This window comes from Arachis stenosperma, chromosome 3 (assembly GCF_014773155.1).
Source record: "Arachis stenosperma cultivar V10309 chromosome 3, arast.V10309.gnm1.PFL2, whole genome shotgun sequence".
Classification (NCBI taxonomy): domain Eukaryota; kingdom Viridiplantae; phylum Streptophyta; class Magnoliopsida; order Fabales; family Fabaceae; genus Arachis; species Arachis stenosperma.
Window position 1 is genome coordinate 58,221,068 of NC_080379.1, and position 24,650 is coordinate 58,245,717.

Consider the following 24,650-nt stretch of genomic DNA (forward strand, 5'->3'; position numbering starts at 1 on the left):
TCGGAACTCTCTAACGGCGGAAAACATACCCTCTCCTCGGACTCCGGGGCTGCTAACTCGTAATCCCGCTCAGACTCCCTGTTCTCACAAATACTACACTCCCTACGGAACCTAATCAGATACTCAGAATCTACAACAGACGGGACCCTTAAAGGAGCAGGATCTACCCAACCTAGACCACTCGGAATCTTGGTCGACATTGCTTGAAACACCTTCGAGACATAAAAAATCTTGCCTACAAAGAAAGAATACAACAGCAAGACAAAAATCACACAAAGGCAGAAAAACCAAATTCAACAAAAACAAAAGAAAGCAAAGTTCTTTTACAAACAAGAAGGCAGCAACTCGAATAACAAAAATGGATCGGAGAAAAGAGTCCCCCACACACATACAAAGCAATAGCGGCGCCTCTTTTCGGGGCAACCCGGCATAGAAGATATCAGAAAAAAGAAGCGTACGAAGAATAAAGCGAAAAAAAGCAAACCTGGAAAAGAAGAAAGCGACGAGCTCCGACGAAAGGAAAAACGGCGGCGCAGAAAAGAACTCTGAAAAAACGCACAAAAAATGGAAGACGAAGAACAGAGAGAAAGAAGAGAATGCTCGAAAAGAAGTGATGAATAAACAAAGAAAAATGAAGAAAGGGGCAAATAAATAAAGCCTCCACAGAGCGCCGCACGGAAATCGAGGAAGAAACGGTAACAAGCAATAAATGCTGAAACGACCGTTTTCAAATTTTGAAAAAACTACTATGCCGAGCTCGACCTTCCGAAAAAGACGAACTCGGGCAGGGGCACTGTTCATACCCTGACCGAGCTCTCCAAACTCGGTAAAGCTGATAGAAGGCCCGACCTCGACCCAAGGCCCACGTTCGAGGTCGGACCTCGGACAAACAGGCCAAAGAAAGGCCCATCAGAAGGAACTAAGCCCAAAACCTAAAGGCCGAAAGGGCCTGGGAAAGGCGGTTCCGCAAAGATAGAGATGAATCTCCCAAAAGATAAGATAAGATAAGAATATCTTATCCAGGGATGATCGCAGCCAACTACTATAAATACACTGGAGCACCCAGGTATAACTCATACTCTAATTCTACTTGATATCTGCTTGGACCCATGCTAACTTAAGCATCGGAGTGTCATTGCAGGTACAACCCCCCGCCGTTCAGCACAACCAGCTCGGGTCTCAGACCCACCACCTCGGGCCTTGCCGGAAGACCGAGCTGCACGTTTCAGGTAACCCTCGGAACAGTGCCTATGGTACAAGGTATAGAAAACTTCCCAGGATCCTGCCTCTTTTGAGGCAGTTTCTGCCTAGACAAGTCATCCAGTTCTTTGGTGAGCAAGGGAGGTTCATCCTCCCAAGTCTCATTTCCAAATAACTTGTCATTTAGTTTTATGATTGCTCCAAGGTATTTAACTTGCTCTTCAGTAACATACTCATCCTCTTCAGAGGAAGAATATCATCAGAGCTCATGAATGGCAGAAGTAAGTCCAATGGAATCTCTATGGTCTCATTTTGAGCCTCAGATTCCCATCGGAACTCAGAGGAGATTGGTACACGCCCACTGAGGTCTTCCTCAGTGGCGTCCTCTCCTCTCTTTCCTCTCCACATTCGGCCATGGTATGGCTTTGCACTCTCCTTTTGGATTTCTTCTGTATTACTTGGGAGAGTACTAGGAGGGAGTTCAGTAATTTCTTGCTCAGTGACCCACTTGTCCTTCCAAATTTCTGATGGAGGACCTTGTTTCATTCATGAAAACTTGAGTGGTCTTTATTAGATCAGAGACCATTGTTGCTAAGTCAGAAGTATTCTGCTTAGAACTCTGTCTGTTGCTGAGAGATGATGGAAAAGGCTTGCCATTGCTAAACCTGTTTCTTCCACCATTATTGGTTATTGAAACTTTGTTGAGGTCTCTCTTGATTCTTCCATGAGAGATTTGGGTGATTTCTCCATGAAGAATTGTAGGTATTTCCATAGGGTTCTCCTAGGTAATTCCCTTCCATGGAAGGGTTCTCAGGATCATAAGCTTCTTCCTCAGATGAAGCATCCTTAGTACTGTTTGGTGCATTTTGCATTCCAGACAGACTTTGAGAAATCAAATTGACTTGTTGAGTCAATATTTTATTCTGAGCCAGTATGGCATTCAGAGTGTCATCTCAAGAACTCCTTTCTTGACTAGTCCCATTATTCACAGGATTCCTTTCAGAAGTGTACATGAATTGGTTATTGCAACCATTTCAATCAGCTCTTGAGCTTCTGCAGGCGTCTTCTTCAGATGAAGAGATCCTCCAGCAGAGCTATCCAAAGACATTTGGATAGTTCAGAGAGACCATCATAGAAAATACCTATGATGCTCCATCAGAAAGATGTCTGAAGGACATTTTCTGATTAATTGCTTGTATCTTTCCCAAGCTTCATAGAGGGATTCTCCATCCTTCTGTCTGAAGGTTTGGATTCCACTCTAAGCTTACTCCATCTTGTGGTGGAAAGAACTTTGCCAAGAAGGCATTGACTAACTTTCTCAAGAGTCCAGGCTTTTTAGGTTGAGAATCAACCATATTCTAGCTCTGTCTCTTACAGCAAAGGGAATAGCATCAGTGTAGACCTCAGGGTTAACCCCATTAGTCTTGACTGTGTCACAGATTTGCAAGAATTCAGCTAAAACTGATGAGGATCTTCCATTGGAAGTCCCATGGAACTTGCAATTCTGTTGTATTAGAGAAACTAATTGAGGCTTAAGCTCAAAGTTGTTTGCCAATGGCAGGGATAGAGATGCTTCTCCCATAAAAATCAGGAGTAGGTGCAGTAAAGTCACCCAGCACCTTCCTTGCATTGTTGGCATTGTTGTTGTTTTCGGCTGCCATGGGTTCTTCTTTCTTGAAGAATTCGGTCAGGTCCTCTAAAGAGAGTTGTGCTTTGGCTTCTTTAGCTTTCTTTCAAGGTCCTTTCGGGTTCAGGGTCAGCTTCAACAAGAATGCCTTTGTCTCTGCTCTGCTCATATGAAAGAGAAGAGAACAAGAAATATGGAATCCTCTATGTCACAGTATAGAGATTCCTTGAAATGTCAGAGGAAAAGAGAAATAGAAAGAAGAAGGGGAAGAAGAATTCGAACTTTAATTAGATAAGGTTCGAATTGTGCATTTAGAAGGAGTGGTACTCCATAAATAGAAGGATGTGAGAAGGAGGGAAGTGGATTTTCGAAAATTCAATTAAAAGATTTTGAAAACATTTTGAAAATTTGATTGATAATTTTTCGAAAATTGAAAGTGGAAGAGAATCAAGTGATTTTTGAAAAAGTTTGAAATTAGAAGTCAAAAAGATTTGATTGAAAACTATTTGAAAAATGAGGTTAAAAGATTTGATTGAAAAGTTATGGTTTTAAAAGATGTGATTGAGAAGATATGATTTGAAAACAATTTTAGAAGATATGATTGAAAACAATTTGAAAAGATATGATTTTGAAAATTAATGACTGCCTAACAAGAAAAGATATGATTCAAACATTAAACCTTTCTCAACAGAAAAGGCATCAAATTTGAGATGTTCAATCAAATCATTAATTGTTAGTAAGTATCTTTGAAAAAGGAAAGAAATGATTTTGAAAACATTTGATTGAAAAGATTTGATTTGAAAAAGATTTGATTTTGAAAAACTTGAAAAAAAATTGATTTGAAAACAAATCTTCCCCCTAGCACCATCCTGGCGTTAAACGCCCAGAATGGTATACATTCTGGCGTTTAACGCCCAAAAATGCTACCTTTTTGGGCGTTAAACGCCAACCAGGTACCCTGGCTGGCGTTTAAACGCCAGTCTGCCTTCTTCACTGGGCATTTGAATGCTCAGCTTTTCTGTATAATTCCTCTGCAGTATGTTCTGAATCTTCAATTCTTTGTATCATTGACTTGAAAAGACACAAATTAAAATATTTTTTGGATTTTAATAATCAAAATGCAACAAGAATCAAATAACAATGCATGCAAGACACCAAATTAGCAGTTTGTGTGCTACGACACTATATGAGACACATGAACACTCAAGTCAATAGAATTTAAGATCAAAACAAGAAATATATGCATGGATTCGAAAAATGTAACAAAAACATGTTGACACCAAACTTAAGATGAGACTCTAGACTCAAACAAGAAATATTTTTGGATTTTATGGTTTTTTTAATTTTTTAATTTTTTAATTTTTTTGTGTTTTTTTCGAAAATTAAGTGGAAAAAGAAGGTATCAAAATTCTTAATGAGGATTCCAGGAATCAGTGCAATGCTAGTCTAAGACTCGGTCCAGGAATTAGACATGGCTTCACAGCCAGCCAAGCTTCCAAAGAAAGCTTCGGTCCAAAACACTAGACATGACCAAAGGTCAGCCAAGCCTTAGCAAATCACTGCTCCAAAAGCAAGATTGATACGAAATCAACAAGCTATTGTGGTGATAAGTTGAAACCTCGGTCCAATCAGATTAGACATGGCTTCTCAGCCAGCCAGATTTCAACAAATCATCATGAAACTCTAGAATTCATCTTCAAGAATTTCGAAAAAAAAAGACCTAATCTAAGCAACAAGATGAACGTCAGTTGTCCAGCCTGAACAATCCCGGGCAATAACACCAAAAATTTGATGTTGTTACCAAAGGCTTGCCCAAAAATAGAAACAATCCCGGCAACGGCGCCAAAACTGGTGCGCGAAATTGTGAACTATACTTTTTCACAACTCTCATAATCCCTGGTAATGGCTCCAAAAACTTGGTGCGCTCAATACCATGGCATTACGCAACTTCGCAACTACCAGCAAGTGCACTGGGTCGTCCAAGTATAAACCTTACGTGAGTAAGGGTCGATCCCACGGAGATTGTTAGTATTGAAGCAAGCTATGGTCATCTTGTAAATCTTAGTCAGGCAAACTCAGATATATATGGTGATGAACGAAAATAACATAAAGATAAAGATAGTGATACTTATGTAATTCATTGGTAGGAACTTCAGATAAGCGCATGAAGATGCCTTCCCTTCCGTCTCTCTGCTTTCCTACTGTCTTCATCCAACCCTTCTACTCCTTTCCATGGCAGCTCGTATAGGGTCTCATGTTGTCAGCAGCTACCTCCCATCCGCGCAGTGAAAGCTAATGCACACACTCTGTCACAGTGCTGCCAATCACCGGTTTGGTTCCCTCCCCTACCGGAATAGAATAACTCTTTTGCGTCTGTCACTAACGCCCAGTAGGTTACGGTTTGAAGCACGTCACAGTCATTCAATCATTGGATCCTACTCAGAATACCACAGACAAGGTTAGACCTTCCGGATTCTTGAATGCTGCCATCAGTTCTTGCCTATACCACGAAGACTCTGATCTCACGGAATGGCTGGCTCGTTGTCAGGCGAGCACTCGTTTGTCAGGCGATCAACCATGCATCGTGCAATCAGAAATCCAAGAGATATTCACTAAGCCTCAGAGCTTGTAGAACAAGAATGGTTGTCAGTCACCTTGTTCATGGGTGAGAATGGTGATGGGCGTCAATCATCACCTTCATCATATTGAGAACAAGTGATATCTTGGTAAAAGAACAAGTGGAATTGAATGGAAGAACAATAGTAATTGCATTAATACTCGAGGTACAGCAGAGCTCCACACCTTAATCTATGGTGTGTAGAAACTCCACCGTTGAAAATACATAAGAACAAGGTCTAGGCATGGCCGAATGGCCAGCCTCCCAAAGAGGGTTAATCATCAAAACATGATCAAAAGATTTTAATACAATAGTAAAAGGTCCTATATAAGAAACTAGTAGCCTAGGGGTACAGAAATGAGTAAATGACATAAAAATCCTCTTCGGGCCCACTGTGTGTTGTGCTTGGGCTGAGCAATGAAGCAATTTCGTGTAGAGATCTTCTTGGAGTTAAACGCCAGCTTTAGTGCCAGTTTGGGCGTTTAACTCCCATTTGGGTGCCAGTTCCAGCGTTTAACGCTGGGATTCTTGAGGTGACTTTGAACGCCGGTTTGGGCCATCAAATCCTTGGCAAAGTATGGACTATTATATATTGCTGGAAATCCCAGGATGTCTACTTTCCAACGCCGTTGAGAGCGCGCCAATTGGGCTTCTGTAGCTCCAGAAAATCCGCTTCGAGTGCAGAGAGGTCAGAATCCAACAGCATCTGCAGTCCTTTTGAGTCTCTGGATCAGATTTTTGCTCAGGTCCTCAATTTCAGCCAGAAAAATACCTGAAATCACAGAAAAAACACACAAACTCATAGTAAAGTCCAGAAAAGTGAATTTTAACTAAAAACTAATAAAAATATACTAAAAACTAACTATATCATACCAAAAACATACTAAAAACAATGCCAAAAAGTATACAAATTATCCGCTCATCAACGACCCAGTGCACTTGCTGGTTAGTTGTGCGAAGTTGTAGTGATCACAATTTCGCGCACCAAGCGCGTTGAACATTTTCACTGAGAGGATGGGACTGTAGCCATTGACAACGGTGATGCCCAACATACAGCTTGCCATGGAAAGGAGTAAGAAGGATTGGATGAAGACAGTAGGAAAGCAGAGGGACGGAAGGGACAAAGCATCTCCATATGCTTATCTGAAATTCTCACCAATGAATTACATAAGTATCTCTATCTTTATTTTATGCTTTATTCATAAATCATCCATAACCATTTGAATCTGCCTGACTGAGATTTACAAGATGACCATAGCTTGCTTCATACCAACAATCTCCGTGGGATCGACCCTTACTCGCGTAAGGTTTATTACTTGGATGACCCAGTGCACTTGCTGGTTAGTTGTGCGAAGTTGTGATAAAGAGTTGAGATTGCAATTGAGCGTACCATGTTGATGGCGCCATTGGTGATCACAATTTCGTGCACCAACCAACCTATCGAGAAACCTAGAAAGTACCACAACTATATCCATCTTCGGGTATCTCTTGTGGATGTCTACAAAGAGATATACAACACCGAAAAGATCCCACCACCTCATCCGATTAAACACAAAAGAGGAGGAAGTCGGACGGAGTATTACGAATACCACTAAATCTACGGACACTCTACCAACGAATGCTACGACCTGAAGAACATTATAGAAAAACTAGCCTGGGAGGGCAGGTTAGATCGGTTCCTCGCCACTACAAGGGATGACAAAAAAAGTGAAGAAGGGACGAAGAGGGAGGACGAGCTGAACGTCGCCCTCACACCCCGAAAAGGCACGTTCACATGATCAACGGGGGATTCGCAAGTGGGGGGATCTCCAAGTCGTCCCGTAAAAGAGACCTAAAGGAAGTGTACCATGTCGGAGAAGGGGATAGGTCATCAGACCTTCCCACTATGACTTTCACCCAAGAGGACGCCGCAGGTACCATCCCGGGACATGATGATCCTGTGGTTATTACTATAATACTAGCTGTTCCGGGGGTTACCTGAAACGTGTAGCTCGGTCGTCTGGAGATGCCCGAGGTGGGGGTCAGGGACCCGAGCTTGATGTGTTGGTGGCTGGTGGTTGTACCTGCAATGACACTCCGATGCTTAAGTTAGCATGGGTCCAAGCAGATATGTGTAGAATGTGGAATGTATCTCATACCTGGGAGCTCCAGTGTATTTATAGTAGTTGGCTGTGATCTTCCCTGGATAAGATATTCTTATCTTATCTTATCTTTCGGGAGTTTTATCCCTATCTTCGCGGAACCGCCTTTGCTAGGCCTTTTCGGCCTTTAGGTTTTGGGCTGCGTTCCTTTTGATGGGCCTTTCTTGCTTTATTGTCCGAGGTCCGACCTCTAGGCGTGGGCCTTAGGACGAGGTCGGACCTTTCATGGTTTTGCCGAGTTTGGAGGAGCCCGGTCAGGGTATGAACAGTGCCCCTGCCCGAGTTCGTCCTTTTCTGGAGGTCGAGCTCGGGCATAATAGTTTTTCAAAATTCAAAAATGGCGTTCCTGCATTTATTGCATTTTACGTTCTCCCGATTTCCGTTCGGGCTCTGTGAAGGCGTTATTATTTGTCCCTTCCTTTTTCTTCGTTATTCTGTTCCTTCCGTTTTTCTAAGTTTCGCCATCTCTTTTCGAGCACGCTTCTTCTTTCTTTTTGTTCTTCTTCCCCGAATCTTTCCGTGCGTCTTTCCGGGGTTTCCTCTGTGCCGCCGCTTCGTTCTCCTTGCTTCGGAGCCCTTTCGTCTTCGTTTTCTTTCCTCCAGGTTTGTTCCTGTTTCTATTTGTGATCATATGCTTGTTCTTCGTGTGGCTTTGTTGTTTCTTTTTCTTTATGCCTGGGTTGCCCGAAAAGAGGCGCCGCCATTGCTTTGTTTGTATATGGGGGGGAACTTTTTGTTTTCTGGTACTTTGTTTCCGGGTTGCCGCATTTTCTTTTGGATTTTTGGTTTTGCTTGGCTGAACGGGTTTTCGCTGTCTGCTTTATGTGATTTTGCTTGCTGTTGTTATTCTTTGTAGGTAAGAGTTTTATGTCTCGAAAGGTTCTTCAAGCGATGTCGACCAAGATCCAAGTGGTCTTGGTTGGGTAGACCCTCTTCCTCTAAAAGTCCCTTCTGTGGTAGATTCTGAATATTGGCTAGGTTCCGTAGGCACTGTAGCATATGTGAGAATAGAGAGTCTGAGAGGGATTATGAACTAGTAGCCCCGGATTCCGAGGAGAGAGTTTGCTTCCGCCTTAGATAGTTCCGAGAAGCTCTTCTTTATGCTTATGATTGTTTTTCTCTAAGCTGGGTGTCCGACTTCCTTTTACGACTGGAGTCCGAGGTGTTGTGGTCTTGTAACCTTGCCCCTACGCAGCTCCATCCAAATTCTTGGGCGTTTTTAAAGCTGTTTCAACTTTGTGTCAGTTTTGGGCGCGCTCCCTCTATTTCTCTTTTTCCTACTTGTTTGTATTGACGAAGCCGGGGTCGGGTGGAGGTAAGGTGTCTTGGGTCTTTTAGGGCTAACCAGGGGAGGAAGTTTTGTACCTTATGATGAGTCCTTTCATGATTTCAAGAACTTTTATTTCAAGGTCCGGGTACTGGAGACGTCCGACCTTTCTTTGGATGAGAGTGGGGAGCCTTTTCTCTTGTTGGCAGGAGAATGTAGTGTCTGCTAAGTATACTTTGAGAGTCTAGATGAGGTTGAGCAGGCTTTTGTGGGTGGTGAGCAGTTATGGGGTCGGGCACCTCACTTGGATACGAAGAAAATATTGGGAGATCCAAGCCTTCTCCGTTCCGAGTTAGGTAGTTTCCCGACCTCTCCGAGATTCTTCTTTTTAGTATTTGGTTTGCTGTTTTGGTGAATTTCTGTTGTGGTAATCCTTTTCTTTATATTTCTACAGAGATGTCTTCTCAGGCGGATTCATGAAGTTCCTTCGTCGGACGAAGAAGTCTGTGGCTGCTCGAATATCGAGGCTGAGGCTTCTGCTCGATCTTCTCCGCAGAAGACTACCGTGGGTGTTCAGACTCGGTCGAAGACTATTCCGACTCCCTAGTTCCGAGCTATAAATCAAGACCCTCCGACCTCCGGGCCTGCTACCTCTTCTCCTCCCCGTTCTCGGGTCTCCTCCAAGAAGCAGAAGTCTTCTCAAGAGCTGCGGGTTTTAACGATAAGGATTTCGATGCTTTTGGTTGGATTGAACAGCATATTCTCCCTCAGATTTATCTCTGATGACGTGTCTATGGAGCATCATTTTCAGTATATGGCGCGGAGTTGTGTTCGGATGGCCAGTCTTCATGCTGCTATTGCCCGGGAGTTCAAGAAATCCCCCCATTGGCACGACCAGTCCCGACTTGAGAAGGCTCAGTCTGAGTTCGAGAAGATTAGTGAGCTGAAAGCTGCCAGGATTACGGAGCTGGAGGCCTCTTTGAGAAGGAGAAAGCTAAAGCTACCGCGGCTGTGGCGGCAGCGAAAGCGTCCGAGGAGATGGCGAAGGCGGCGACGGAGAATTATACTCGGGTATATGCCGAGCTGTGGAGACAAGGGAGAAGTTGCAAATTGCTCAGGATGATTTTACGAGCTGGAAGGCCATGTGGATAAGGGTATGGATGCTATGTCGAGAATTTGAAGGCTCAGGTCCGGGTTCTTGCTCCTGACCTGGATCTGAGCTTATTTAGTACGGATAACGTTGTTGTGGAGGGAAAGATTGTTCCTGCTCCAAATGAGGATGAGGTTCCGGTGTCGATCCCAAGGTTCCGGTGTCCGACCTTAAGGTTACGGTTGCGGACCCGACTTCATTTGGTGCGGATGGATCTGGTGTGGAGGTTTCAAGCGGGATGACGGTGTCGTTGATGCAGTCCCGATTTCTATGTTTCCTCCGCAGTCTTTGTTGATGCGGAGTCCGGAAAGGACCTGATCCTCTGTAATCTTATTTTTGGCTTTTGCCGGCTGTGGGCTTTGCTTTCGGATGGTTTCTGTGAACGCTTTGGACACCTTTTTTGCTTTTAGTACTTGTAGTAACTTTTTAGCTTCATGGTGTTTTATTCGCGTTTTGACTTTTGTTCGCTTTTATGCTTTTTTAGTGTTTTTGGATAACAACTTTTTTAGCTAGCGCTTTGAAACTTTGCTTTGCCTCTTCCTTTGATTCGTTTTTTCGCTTGTACTTTTTAGTTGTTTTGCATAGCAACTTTTTAGCAAGCGTTTTCGAAATCTTGGCTTTGCCTCTTCCTTTGATTTTTTTTTTCGCTTGTACTTTTTAGTTGTTTTGTATAGCAAACTTTTAGCAAGCGTTTTCAAAATCTTGGCTTTGCCTCTTTAAGGCTTCTTTCTTGGATCGGGTTTTTCCCGGACCTCGGGTGTTCGAGTACTTCCCTTTGTGGGTCCGACCTTGTCGTGGTCGGCCTTTTAAGATTTTTGTAATCTTTTTTATTTGGCTTTTTGAACCTTTTCAGAGTTACTTTATAACTTCTCACATTAATTGAACCTCGTCGCTTTATCTTTGCCGATGTGCGGTCTTTTTGGCAAATGATTTTTTGCGTTTTGTCGAGCATAAATTAATGCGCCTTGGCGGGGTACTTTGATTTGTTTCATCATGAGGAAGAAGAAAAGAAAATAGAGAAATTTGATTAGTATTAAAAAAGAAGAATTTTACAGAGTGTTTACCCTTGACTAGGTCGGGTGCCTTACTTGACCGGGTGTTCATTAAAAAACCCTTATAGGGAAAAAGAGTACACCTCGGGTCAAATTTTCCTAGCTGTAGTACCGTCTTAGATTACAGGCGTGCCAGGCTCTGGGCAGCTCATTGCCTTCTAGGTCGGATATCTTGTAATAGCCTGTTCCTAAGACTTCTGATACTTTGTAGGGTCCTCTCCAATTTGCAGCCAGCTTTCTTCTCCCGACTTTGTGTTCCGATGTCATTCGGATTAGAATTAGGTCGTGAGTGGAGAAGCTTCGCTTTATTACTTTCTGATTGTATCTGAGGGCCGTTCGCGTTTTAAGGCTTTTCTCGGATCCGGGCTCTTTCTCGGACCTCGGGGAGGAAGTCGAGTTCTTCCTTTTGTGCCTGCGGGTTACCTTCTTCGTTGTAGAAGATGACTCTGGGTGACCCTTCATCTATTTCGATAGGAATCATTGCCTCCATCCCGTAAGCTAGTCGAAATGGCGATTCTCCCGTTGTAGAGTGTGGAGTTGTCCGATATGCCCATAGTACCTGGGGGAGCTCTTCGGCCCATGCCCCTTTGGCCTCTTGGAGTCTCCGTTTAACCGGCCAAGATGACTTTATTTGCAGCTTCTGCTTGTCCATTGGCTTGGGGTGCTCGACTGAGGTGAATTGCTGTTTGATTTTTAGTTCGGCCACCAAGTTCTGAAAACTTGTCTGGAACTGTGTTCCATTCTGTTGTGATGGAGTAGGGGACTCCGAACCTTGTGACAATATTTTTGTATAGGAATTTGCGACTTTTCTGAGCCGTAATGGTGGCTAAGGGTTCAGCTTCGATCCACTTTGTGAAGTAGTCGACCCTACTATGAGGGTATTTGACTTGCCCCGGTCCTTGGGGAAACGGGCCGAGTAGGTCAAGTCCCCATTTGCGAAGGGCCATGGTGCGGTGATGCTGATAAGGTCTTGGTGGTGCCTTGTGAAAATTGGCGTGTTTTTGGCAGGGGGGCTATTTTCACAAATTCCGTTGCGTCTCATTGCAAGGTCGGCCAGTAGAATCCGGCTCGGACACTTTTGGATAATGCCCGAGCTCCGAGATGATTCCCACACATGCCTCCGTGGATTTCTTCGAGGACGCCCTTTGGTTTTGAGGTCGGGACGCACTAAGGAGGGGGTTGCGAATCCTCTTCTGTATAATACGTCGTGAATTAGTATAATTCTGGGCGTCTTTCGTGAGTCTTTTAGCTTCTTTTCTTTCAGCGGGGAGAGTTCCCGATTCAGGCTGAGTATGGGGGTCATCCATCCTTGCTGTTGGTCGGATATTTAGCGTTTCTTCCTCTCTTGCCACGGAGGGAGATTGTAAGGTTTCCTGGAGGAGACTTCGTTGTTGCCTCCGGGCTTGGTGCTGGCAAGCTTCGAGAGCGCGTCTGCCCGGGGTTTTGTTCCCGAGGTATGTGCTGGATCTGTATCTCTGGAAAGTGGCGTAATTGTGCCTGTGTTTGGTCCAGGTATTTTTTCATAGTGGGTCTTTGGCCTGGTAGCTTCCATTCACTTGTGATGTGATGACCTGGGAGTCGCTGAAGATCGTGATTTTCTGGGCTCCGACCTTCGGCTAGCTTTAGACCTGCTAGTAGGGCCTCGTATTCGGCTTGGTTGTTCGAGGCCTGGAACTCGAATTTTAGGGATAATTCTATCTGCGTTCCTTGGTCGCTTCGAGTATAACCCGGCTCCGCTTCCAGTTTTGTTTGAGGACCCGTCGACATATAGGTTCCATGAGAGTGGGGTTCCAGGGGTCTCAGTGTATTCTGTGATGAAGTCGGCTAGATATGAGATTTTATGGCAGTCGGGTTTCATAGTGGAGGTCGAACTCGGACAGTTCCACTGCCCATTGTAGTATTCGTCCTGCCAGGTCTGTTTTTGGAGGATGTGTCTCATGGGTTAGTTTGTCCGGACTTTGATGGTGTGGGTTTGAAAGTAGGGACGGAGCCTCGAGCTGTGAATACTAGGGCGTAGGCGAATTTTTCTATCTTCTGGTAGTTTAATTCGGCCCCTTGTAGTGCCTTGCTCACAAAGTATATGGGGTGTTGTCCTTGGTCATTTCTCGTATTAATGCTGAAGCGACTGCTCGATGTCCGACCGAGAGGTTATAGTACGAGTTCTTCTCCTTTTAGAGGCGGGTTAGGATGGTGGCTGCCCGAGGAATTCCTTGAACTCTTGAAAGGCTTTTTCACACTCTGGGGTCCATGAGAAGGGTTCCCTTCTTTAGGAGTGAGTAGAGAGGTAGTGACTTTATTGTGATCTGCCAAGAATCTTGATAGGGCGGCTAGCCTTCCATTCAGTTGTTGTACTTTCTTTGACACACGTCGGGCTCTTCATATTGAGTATCGCTGGCATTGTCCGGGTTCGCTTCGATGCCCCTTTGAGTCAGCATGAAGCCCAAGAACTTTCGGCTTTGCGGCGAAGGTGTACTTTGTCGGGTTAAGTCTCATGTTGTGTTTTCTGAGGGTGCCGAAGACGCTGGTGAGGTCGGTCAGCAAGTTCTGTCTTCTTGTGTCTTTACTAGCATGTCGTCGACACCTCCAGCTGTAGTCCGATGTGCTCTGAGAACACTTTGTTCATTAGCCTTGGTAGGTTGCCCCTGCGTTCTTCAGTCGAAGGGCATTACTACGTAGCAGTAGTTTGCCCTTGGGGTTATGAACGAGGTCTTTTCTTGGTCGGGTCCGTACATCGGGATTTGATTGTACCCTGAGTATGCGTCCAGAAGGAGAGGTATCTGTAACCTGAGGCTGCGTCTACTAAGGCGTCGATGTTGGTAGTGGATATGGGTCTTTGGGGCAGGCTTTGTTGAGGTCTGTGTAATCGACGACATCCTCCATTTTCCGTTGGGCTTTTTTACCAGGACCACGTTTGCGAGCCATAGGGGGTACTTTACTTCCCTAATGAACCCTGCATCTAGTAATGCTTGTACTTGTTTCTATTGCTTGCATGCGTCGGGTCCGAGCTTCCGACGTCTTGTTGGACAGGTCGGGGACCGGGTAAAACTGATAGTTTTTGGCACATCAGGTCGGAGCTTATGCCTGGCATGTCGGAGGCTTTCCAGGCGAAGAGGTCGGAATTTTCCTTTAAGAGGTTTATAAGTTCCTCTTTTAGGCCCGTTTGAGGTTTGCTCCTATGTTGTTGTTTTTTCAGGTGTGTTCCCAATCTGGACTCTTTCGGTTCTCCCTCTGGTTGTGGCCGAAGATCTTCTCGGGCTTGAACTCGCGAGTTCTATTGTGTTGATCTCTTTTCCTTTTAGGTCAGGCTTTCGTTGTAACATCGCGTGCTAGTTTTTGGTCGCCTTTTAGGGTAGCGATTCCTTTTGCGGTAGGAACTTCATACAGAGGTGTGGGGTCGAGACTATAGCTGCCAGTCTATTTAGGGTTGGTCGCCCAATGAGGGCATTGTATGCTGAAGTGACGTCGACTATAATGTAGTCGATGTTTAATGTTTTAGATGCTCGCCTCTTCCAAAGGTAGTGTGTAGCGAGATATCCTAAGGGATGGATCGGGGTGTCCCTAGCCAAATAAGTCGGTGGGGGAGGCCTTTAGCTCTTTCTCTTCAAGTCAGAGCTTGAAGGCCGCTTGAACAGGATGTCTGCTGAGCTTCCCTGGTCAATCAGGGTTCGAGTAAGTTGGCGTTGCTAGGATAATGGTGATTACCATCGGATCGTCGTGCCCGGGTATTATCCCCTGAGCATCTTCTCGGGTAAATGAGATAGTAGGTAACTCGGGCAGGGGGCTGTCTTTCGGACGTGATAGACTTTTTGAGGTGTCTTTTTCGCGAGGATATGGATGTTCCTCCGCCTGCAAAACCTCCATCATGTGAAGTGTCTTTCAGGGGCGCAGGGTTGGTTCGGCCCGACCTTCATTATCTCCCCGTCTTCTCTTCCTGGTCTCTTCTCCTTTCTCTGCAGTATCTGTCGAGTTTTTTCTCTGGCCAGTTTTCTATAACATTTTTTAGGTCATAGCAGTCGTAGTAGAATGTCGTAGAGCTTGTGATATTACAGTATTCGGACCGATCAAACCTCCATTTATATGTGAACGTGTCTTTCAGGGGTTCGCAGGGTTGGTTCGGCCCGACCTTCATTATCTCCCCGTCTTCTCTTCCTGGTCTCTTCTCCTTTCTCTGCTATGTATCTGTCGAGTTTTCCTTCTCTGGCCAGCTTTTCTATAACATTTTTTAGGTCATAGCAGTCGTTAGTAGAATGTCCGTAGAGCTTGTGATATTCACAGTATTCGGACCGATCTCCTCCCGCTCTCTTGTGTTTTAGTGGTCGGGGTGGTGGGATCTTTTCGGTGTGGCATACTTCTCTGTAGACGTCTACCAGGGAGACTCGGAGGGGGGTGTAGTTGTGGTACTTCCGTGGCTTGTCCGAGTTGGGTTCTTCTTTCTTCTTCTGTTCCCGATCTCGATCTCGGAGTGGGTAGGTTGATTCTTTCCTAGAAGAGTCTCTTAGCTGGGAGGTTTCCTCCATGTTGATATATTTTTCTGCCCGCTCCTGTACCTCGTATAGGGAGGTCGGGTATCGTTTGGATAGGGATTGGCTAAACGGTCCCTCTTTTAGGCCGTTTGCTAGTCCCATGATGGCCGCTTCAGTGGGCAAGTGTGTATGTCCAGGCAGGCTTTGTTGAAGCTCCATGTATTCTCGGAGAGTTTCTTGGTTACCTTGTTTGATCCCGAGTAGGCTGGGGGCATGTTTTGCCTTGTCCTTTTGAATGGAGAACCTTGTTAGGAATTTTTTGGTTAGGTCTTCGAAGCTGGTGATTGATCTTGGTGGCAGGTTGTCAAACCACTTCATGGCTGACTTGGTGAGAGTGGTGGGGAAGGCTTTGCACCGAATCGCGTCGGAGGCGTCAACTAGGTACATTCTGCTTCTGAAGTTGCTGAGGTGGTGACTTGGATCGGTGGTGCCGTCGTAGAGATCCATATCGGGTGGTTTGAAGTTTCGCGGTACCTTCTCCTTCATGATTCTTGCGTAAAGGGATCATGGTGCCTTCGGGGGTGGTGTCGCGTTCTGTCCGATCTTTCAGGTTGGCCACTATTTTGCGCAGTTTTCTTCTAGTTCTCTGCGCTTGCGAGCCTCCCTTCTCAGATCTTGTTCAGTTTCTTTTTGCTTCTTTATGTCCTCTTCGAGTGTTTCAGTCGGTTTTGTTGTGCCCGGACTGCTTCTAGAATTTCCGAGCTCTTTTCTTTTTCGGGATTTTGTGGATCTTTGTTTGGGAGTGATGTCTTTGGGGATTCTGTTTGTTTCCTCCTGGAGTGCGTGGTGATAGAGGGCTGTCCGGTCGTTCTCCGGTGTCAACTTCCTCCTCTTGTTCTGATGCGGCGTGGTCATTGTTGAGAGGGTGTCCGCCATGGTAAAGGGATGACTTCCAGGTCCCCGGCAACGGCGCCAATGTTCCGGGGGTTACTGAAACGTGTAGCTCGGTCGTCTGGAGATGCCCGAGGGGGGGTCAGGGACCCGAGCTTGATGTGTTGGCGGCTGGTGGTTGTACCTGCAATGACACTCCGATGCTTAAGTTAGCATGGGTCCAAGCAGATATGTGTAGAATGTGGAATGTATCTCATACCGGCCTTTAGGTTTTGGGCTGCGTTCCTTTGATGGGCCTTTCTTGCTTTATTGTCCGAGGTCCGACCTCTAGGCGTGGGCCTTAGGACGAGGTCGGACCTTTCATGGTTTTGCCGAGTTTGGAGGAGCCCGGTCAGGGTATGAACACTAGCCAATGCCCATCTCCATCGAACATTGGTCGACCAAGGAAGCTCGGCGGATGTATTGTTCAAATATGTCTTCGATAAGCTCAGCCTACAAGAAAAGGAGCTCAGAGCATATCCAAATAGCATATTTGGGCTCGGAGACGCCCCAATCCAGCGACTCGGGTATATTCCACTCCACACAACCTTTGAAAAGGGATATCGGTTAAGGACGCTAAGCATAGACTACATCGTAGTTGACATGAGCTCAGCCTACAATGCCCTAATAGGTCAGACAATGCTAAACCAGCTCGCCGCCGTGTTCTCCACTTCGCATCTGTGCATAAAGTTCCCAACCCCCGAAGGGATCGCCACCATAAAGGAGACCAAAAACTCGCGCGACGCTGATACAATGAAAGTCTGGACCTTAAAGGCAACCCTGGAGGAAAAGAAGCCAATATTATCGAACTCGGGGGAGTTCGAGCTCGCAGAGAACTTCGTCCACAACCTGAAGGTGAGACCGAAGAAGTCCATATCGGGGATGCCCAAGATAAAATAACAAACATAGGGGAAACCTTAAAGGGAGATCTAAAGGAACTATTGATACAATTGCTAAAGGATAATACCGATCTTTTTGCGTGGAAGGCCGCAGACATGCCCGGCATAGATCCCGGGCTAATGTGCCATAAACGGGCAGTATAGCCTGGATCTCGGCCAATGCAACAGAAGCGTAGGAAGCTTAGCCCGGAAAGGTCTCTAGCTGTGGAAGAGCAGGTACAAGCATTACTCGAGGCCGAGTTTATATGGGAGGTTAAGTACCCATTATGGCTAGCCAACGTCGTCTTGGTAAAGAAGTCAAATGGAAAATGGCTTATATGTACTGATTACACCGATCTCAATAAAGCATGCCCAAAAGATCCCTACCTGCTCCCAAATATACACTCTAGTGGATGCCTCTTCCGGATACAAGTACCTTTCCTTCAGGGATACTTATTCAGGATACAACCAAATCCCAATGTATCAACCCGATCAAGAAAAGGCCTCGTTCCTAACCCCAAAGGCAAACTGCTGCTACATAGTCATGCCATTTGGACTCAAAAACGTAGAAGCTACATACCAAAGATTGATGAACAAAGTCTTTGCCGACCACATCAGAAAGCTAATGGAGGTTTATGTAGATGACATGCTAATTAAAACACAAAGTGAGGAATAATTGTTGTCTGACCTTACCAGAGTGTTCGACACCATAAGAAAGCACGGGATGTGACTTAACCCCATAAAGTGCAACTTTGTGGTAGAAGCTGGCAAATTTTGGGGCTTCATGCTCACCCAGAGAGGAATTGAGGCAAACCCAGATAAATGCCAAGCTATACTCAACATGAAAAGTCTAACCTACGTCAAAGAGGTACAACAGCTCAACGGAAGACTGGTAACCCTATCGAGATTTTTAGCTGGATCAGCTTTAAAATCTCTCGCCTTCTATGAAACATTAAGGAAGGAAAAGAGGTTTGAGTGGACCCCAGAGTGCGATCAAGCCTTTCAAGATTTCAAGAAATTCCTGGGGCAACCAGCCATCCTTACCCGACCACGGAAAGGTGAAGAGCTCATAATATATCTCGCCGTAGGAAGTCGGGCAATAGCATCAGCACTAGTAAGAAAAGATGAAAGTGGGCAAGAACCCATTTACTACTGGTGGACGAAATTGTGATCCTTATTCTTTAAGTCGTACTCTTTGTAAAATTATGGAATTTGAAATTGGCACGAGTGGACACAACTCCGTTCAACTAACCAGCAAGTGTACTGGGTCGTCCAAGTAATAAACCTTACGTGAGTAAGGGTCGAGCCCACAGAGATTGTTGGTATGAAGCAAGCTATGGTCACCTTGTAAATCTCAGTTAGGCAGATAATAATTGTTTATGGTTTCGAAAATTAATAATAAAAAGAGAAATAATAAAAGGGATAGAATACTTATGCAGATTCATTGGTGAGAATTTCAGACAAGCGAATGGAGATACTATATGCTCAAGGACGCCTGCCATTCTCCTGCTTCAACTCAATCCTTCTTACTCCTTTCCATGGCAAGCTGTGTATAGGGGTCCACCGTTCGACGATGGCTAGGGAAAATGGTCCTCTGCGGCTGTCACTCGCATGGCTAATCGTCTGGAGGCATCACCTGGCCGAAGGCTACATCCCATCCTCGCAGTGAAAACTACGCTCACGCGCTCTGTCACAGCACGGCTAATCACTGGTTGGTTCCCGCGCCTACTGGAATAGAATCCCTTGATTCTTTTGCGTTTGTCACTAACGCCCAGCACTTGCAAGTCTGAAGCACGTCACAGTCATTCATTACCGGAATCTTACTCGGAATACCACAGACAAGGTTAGACTTTCCGGATTCCCAGGATCCTACTCGGAATACCACAGACAAGGTGAGACTTTTCGGATCCTCATAAATGCCGCCATCTATCTAGCTTATACCACGAAGATTCTGTTGGGGAATCTAAGAGATATACATTCAAGCTCGGTTGCATGTAGAATGGAAGTGGTTGTCAATCACGTGCGTTCATAAGTGAGAATGATAATGAGGGACATATAATCATCACATTCATCATGTTCTTGGGTGCGAATGAATATCTTGGAATAAGAATAAGATAGAATTGAATAAAAGAAAATAGAATTGCATTAATACTTGAGGTACAACAGAGCTCCACACCCTTAATCTATGGTGTGCAGAAACTCCACCGTTGAAAATACATAAGTAAAAGGTTCAGGCATGGCCGAATGGCCAGCCCCCATGTGGTCACAAGACCGAATGATCAAAGACATCTAATACAATAGTTAAATGTTCTATTTATAATAAACTAGCTCCTAGGGTTTACATGAGTAAGTAATTGATGCATAAATCCACTTCCGGGGCCCACTTGGTGTATGCTTGGGCTGAGCTTGATCAATCCACGAGCTGAGGCTTCTCTTGGAGTTGAACTCCGAGTTATGACGTGTTTTGGGCGTTCAACTCCGGATCATGACGTTTTTCTGGCGTTTAACTCCAGACAGCAGCATGAACTTGGCGTTCAACGCCAAGTTACGTCGTCAATTTCCGAATAAAGTATAGACTATTATATATTGCTGAAAAGCCCTGGATGTCTACTTTCCAACGCCGTTAAGAGCGCGCCATTTGGAGTTCTGTAGCTCCAGAAAATCCATTTCGAGTGCAGGGAGGTCAGATTCCAACAGCATCAGCAGTCCTTTTGTCAGCCTTTTTCAGAGTTTTGCTCAAATCCCTCAATTTCAGTCAGAATTTACCTGAAATCACAGAAAAACACACAAACTCATAGTAAAGTCCAGAAATGTGAATTTAAAATAAAAACTAATGAAAACATCCCTAAAAGTACCTTAAACTTACTAAAAACTACCTAAAAACAATGCCAAAAAGCGTATAAATTATCCGCTCATCACAACACCAAACTTAAATTGTTGCTTGTCCCCAAGCAACTGAAAACCAAATAGGATAAAAAGAAGAGAATATACTATAAATTCCAGAATATCAATGAATATTAATTCTAATTAGATGAGCGGGACTTGTAGCTTTTTGCTTCTGAACAGTTTTGGCATCTCACTTTTTCCTTTGAAGTTCAGAATGATTGGCTTCTCTAGGAACTTAGAATTTCGGATAGTGTTATTGACTTTCCTAGTTAAGCATGTTGATTCTTGAACACAGCTACTTATGAGTCTTGGCCGTGGCCCTAAGCACTTTGTTTTCCAGTATTACCACCGGATACATAAATGCCACAGACACATATCTGGGTGAACCTTTTCAGATTGTGACTCAGCTTTGCTAGAGTCCCCAGTTAGTGGTGTCCAGAGCTCTTCAGCACACTCTTTTGCTTTGGATCACGACTTTAACCACTCAGTCTCAAGCTTTTCACTTGGACCTTCATGACACAAGCACATGGTTAGGGACAGCTTGATTTAGCCGCTTAGGCCTGGATTTAATTTCCTTGGGCCCTCCTATCCATTGATGCTCAAAGCCTTGGATCCTTTTTTACCCTTGCCTTTTGGTTTTAAGGGCTATTGGCTTTTTCTACTGCTCCTTCTTTTTCTATATATATATATTTTTTTATTATTTTTTTTTCACTGCTTTTTCTTGCTTCAAGAATCAATTTCATGATTTTTCAGATCATCAATAGCATTTCTCTTTGTTCATCATTCTTTCAAGAGCCAACAATTTTAACATTCATAAACAACAAGATCAAAAGACATATGCACTGTTCAAGCATTCATTCAGAAAACAAAAAGTATTGTCACCACATCAAAATAATTAATCTAAATTCAAGAGCTATTTTCGAAATTTATGTATTTCTTGTTCTTTTGAATTAAAACATTTTTCATTTAAGAGAGGTGAAGGATTAATGGATTTTATTCATAGCTTTAAGGCATGGTTACATACTAATGATCATGAAATAAAGACACAAAACATAGATAAACACAATACTAAAAACCGAAAACAGAAAGAAATAAGAAAAAGGAATGAATCCACCTCTAGTGGCGTCTTCTTCTTAAAGGACCAATGATGTTCTTTAGCTCTTCTATGTCCCTTCCTTGCCTTTGTTGCTCCTCCCTCATTGCTCTTTGATCTTCTCTTATTTCTTGGAGAATGATGGAGTGCTCATGATGTTCCACCCTTAATTGTTCCACATTATGACTCAAACCTTCTAAAGAAGTGTTGAGTTGCTCCCAATAGTTGTTTGGAGGAAAGTGCATCCCTTGAGGCATCTCAGGGATTTCTTGATGATGAGCTTCCTCATGCACCTCTTGAGAACCGTGAGGAGCTTCTCTTGCTTGCTCCATCCTTTTCTTGGTGATGGGCTTGTCTTCTTCAATGGAGACATCTCCTTTTATGATAACTCCAGCTGAGTAACATAGATGGCAAATAAGGTGAGGAAAAGCTAGCCGTGCCATAGGTGAGGGCTTGTCGGCTATTTTGTAGATTTCATTGGAGATGACTTCATGAACTTCTACTTCCTCTCCAATCATGATGCCATGAATCATGATGGCCCGATCCACAGTAACCTCAGATCGGTTGCTAGTAGGAATGATGGAGCGTTGAATGAACTCCAACCATCCTCTAGCTATAGGCTTGAGGTCCAGTCTTCTTAATTGGACTGGCTTGCCTTTGGAGTCTCTCTTCCATTGAGCTCCTTCCACACAAATGTCCATAAGGACTTGGTCCAACCTTTGATCAAAGTTGACCCTTCTAGTGTAGGGGCGTTCATCACCTTGCATCATAGGCAAGTGGAATGCCAACCTTACATTTTCCGGACTAAAATCCAAGTATTTCCCCCTAACCATTGTGAGATAATTCTTTGGACTTGGGTTCATACCTTGGTCATGGTTCCTAGTGATCCATGCATTGGCAAAGAACTCTTGAACCATTAAGATTCCGACTTGTTGCATGGGGTTGGTTAAGACTTCCCGACCTCTTCTTCGGACTTCATGTCGGATCTTCGGATACTCATTTTTATTGAGCTTGAAAGGGACCTCAGGGATCACCTTCTTCTTTGCCACAACATCATAGAAGTGGTCTTGATGGCTCTTGGAGATGAATCTTTCCATCTCCCATGACTCGGAGGTGGAAGCTTTTGTCTTCCCTTTTCCTTTTCTAGAGGATACTCCGGCCTTAGGTGCCATTGGTAATGGAAAAACAAAAAAAAGCTTATGCTTTTACCACACCAAACTTAAAATATTGCTCGCCCTCGAGCAATAAAAAAAAGAAGAGAAGAAGAAGAAGAGGAAAATATGGTAGAGAGGGAGAGAGGTAGGTTCGGCTTAGGTGAAGAAGAAGGGGATGTGTTGTGTGAAAATGAAGTAGAATGGAAGGGTATTTATAGGGAAAGGGGGGGAGGTAAGTTCGGCCATTTGGGTGGGAATGGGAGGGAAATTGGTTTGAATTTTGAAGGTAGGTGGGGTTTATGGGGAAGAGTGGGTGGATGTGAGTGGTGAATGGGGTAATTGGGAAGAGGAATTGAGGTGATTGGTGAAAGGTGTTGGGAAGTGTGACATGGGGAAGAGTGAATTTGGATTAGGAGAGTGTGATTAGGATTAAAAGGTAAGATGGGAATATGATAGGTGGGGATCCTGTGGGGTCCACAGATCCTGAGGTGATCCTGTGGGGTCCACAGATCCTGAGGTGTCAAGGAATTCCATCCATGCACCAAATAGGCATGTAAAATGCCTTCGTGCATCATTCTGGCGTTCAAACGCCCATTGGTGCACATTCTGGGCGTTCAATGCCCATGTAAAGCATGTCTCTGGCGTTGAACGCCAGTTCCATGCTTGTTACTGGCGTTCAGCGCCAGTTTTCCTCTCTGGGCACATTCCTGGCGTTCAGCGCCAGAATGTTGCTTGTTTCTCGCGTTCAGCGCCAGAATGGTGCTCTGTTCTGGCGTTGAACGCCAGCCAGATGCATCTTACTGGCGTTGAACGCCAGCCTGTGCGTCCTCCAGGGTGTGAATTTTTTCTTCTGCTGTTTTTGATTCTGTTTTTAATTTTTTTGATTTTTTCGTGACTCCTCATGATCATGTACCTAATAAAACACAAAATAACAATAAAATAGAATAAAATAAAATTAGATAAATAAAATTGGGTTGCCTCCCAACAAGCGCTTCTTTAATGTCAATAGCTTGACAGTGGCTCTCATGGAGCCACAAGGTGCTCAGGTCAATGTTGTATAGTTGTCCACACCAAACTTAGAGTTTGGATATGGGATCTTAACACCAAACTTAGAGTTTGGTTGTGGCCTCACAACACCAAACTTAGAGTTTCACTGTGGGGGCTCTTCTTCTTGACTCTGAACTGAGAGAAGCTCTTCATGCTTACTCTCTTTTGTCACAGAGGAATGGCCATGTGCCTTGAACACAAGGTAGTCCCCATTCAATTGAAGGACTAGTTCACCTCTGTTGACATCTATCACAGCTCCTGCTGTGGCTAGGAAAGGTCTTCCAAGGATGATGCAATCATCCTCTTCCTTCCTAGTGTCTAAGATTATGAAATCAGCAGGGATGTAAAGGCCTTCAACCTTTACTAACACGTCCTCTACTATTCCATAAGCTTGTCTCAATAACTTGTCTGCCAGTTGTAATGAGAACAAGGCAGGTTGTACCTCAATGATCCCCAGCTTCTCCATTACAGAGAGTGGCATTAGATTTATTCCTGACCCCAGGTCACACAGAGCTTTTTCAAAGATCATGGTGCCTATGGTACAAGGTATTAAGAACTTGCCAGGATCTTGTTTCTTTTGAGGTAGAATTTTCTGAATCCAAGTATCCAGTTCATTAATGAGCAAAGGAGGTTCACTTTCCCAGGTCTCATTACCAAACAACTTGGCATTCAGCTTCATGATAGCTCCTAAATATTGAGCAACTTGCTCTCCAGTCACGTCTTCATCCTCTTCTGAGGAAGAATAGTCTTCAGAGCTCATGAATGGCAGAAGGAGATTTAATGGAATCTCTATGGTCTCTATATGAGCCTCAGATTCCTTTGGATCCTTAATAGGAAACTCCTTCTTGCTTGAGAGACGTCCCAGGAGGTCTTTCTCACTAGGATTTTCGTCCTCCTCCTCCCTTGTGCATTCGGCCATATTGACTATGTCAATGGCCTTGCACTCTCCTTTTGGATTCTCTTCTGTATTACTTGGGAGAATACTGGGAGGAATTTCAATGACTTTCTTACTCAGCTGGCCCACTTGTGCCTCCAGATTTCTAATGGAGGATCTTGTTTCACTCATGAAACTGAAAGTGGCCTTTGACAGATCAGAGACTACATTGGCTAAATTAGAGGTGTTTTGTTCAGAATTCTCTGTCTGT

General features: G+C 44.4%; 1 non-coding gene across 1 annotated transcript; it reads left to right on the forward strand.

The window, feature by feature from the left end:
• The first annotated feature begins 2,360 nt into the window (after window positions 1-2,360).
• Window positions 2,361-2,466, forward strand: LOC130971207 (small nucleolar RNA R71). Its single transcript, XR_009082439.1, has one exon. It is a non-coding gene; the product is annotated as a small nucleolar RNA R71 (small nucleolar RNA).
• The last annotated feature ends 22,184 nt before the right edge of the window (window positions 2,467-24,650 follow it).